Below are 1,322 nucleotides of genomic sequence, written 5' to 3' on the forward strand. Positions count from 1 at the left end.
GAATGCCCTCGTGTAGGTGATCGGGTCGTGGCTCGCCTGAGCCACAGCAATGAACATTGCTCGTTCCTCCATTATAGCGGGGAGAAACAAACAGGAAAACAAAATACTTTTCAAAAACGAAAAACAAACACGGGGAGAAGGGGCGCCGCTTACTGTCACGGTACGGTATTCTGTCATGTTTCACACGGGAGCACGGGAACGAAGGAGTGAAGAGACGAGGAGTAGAGTAAATTCCAAAGACTTTAATGAACTCAAAGCGGGGAACACGGGAAATCACAGGGAACACAAAATTACATTTACAATACCGGACGCCGAACTGATAACATAGAACACTATTTATGCAAATGACATGACGATGGGATGATGAGACACACCTGGGATCAATAGAACTGAAAAGGAGACACCTGGAACAAATAAGGACAGGAACGGGAAGGACCAAATATGGGCATGGAAACACATGGGGAGCAAAACATACACAAAACACAGAACAGAGTCTGACATTCAAAGGGTTATGTAGGTTTGACTGAAATAATAATGAAAAAATGTATACTTTAAATCAACATTTCAAACAACAACAACAAAACAAAACAAAAAAAACAAATAAAGACATAAAGTAGTCATTGATAATATCTAAACATGTATCCAAATCCAAATGTAATAAAAATTATTTTGGTGGGAGTGCCAATTTGGATTTCGCCTAGGCCCTAGGGCATCAAAATGGTTAGAAATGGCCCTGTTTGAGTGAAATCTGCTGAGAACTTTATCATTCCACTGTTGAAAACACTTGCGTGAATGCATTTACTTGATTAAACTTGTTACAGATCACTGACAACATTTGATTTCAAGATTGCATGTGCAGCTGAGCAAGGGCAGGGTTTTTTTTTTTTTTTTATGCTGCGGTGTTTATGCCACAGCAGGCCTCCTGAGACATGTTGGATATTATAAAAACCCACATGCCCTGGTGGCAGAAAACAAACAGAACTCATTACCTGCAATTTTAATGAAGATGCCATGATGGTCATTTCACAGTATATATCAGAAGGTATTTCTTACAATGTTTGTAATCTTTGCAAAGTGTGTTTCTGAGACGGTTGAATTATTACTGTGCTAGCCATTCATTTAATTATTAAATCACTGATCCAACTGACTTATAAAATCTAAAAGACTTTAAAATCATTTACATTGCATTCTACATGCAAAACAATGTGGCTAAACATATTCCAAGGTGATGAATATTGTTTGTTTTTTGATGTAAAAATTTTATTAATTATATTGTTTTCTCTCTTTCTCAGGTCAGTGAAAGTATCCCGTGTGTAAGGAAA

This window comes from Sinocyclocheilus anshuiensis, unplaced genomic scaffold (assembly GCF_001515605.1).
Source record: "Sinocyclocheilus anshuiensis isolate Anshui unplaced genomic scaffold, SAMN03320099.WGS_v1.1 scaffold24, whole genome shotgun sequence".
Classification (NCBI taxonomy): Eukaryota; Metazoa; Chordata; class Actinopteri; order Cypriniformes; family Cyprinidae; genus Sinocyclocheilus; species Sinocyclocheilus anshuiensis.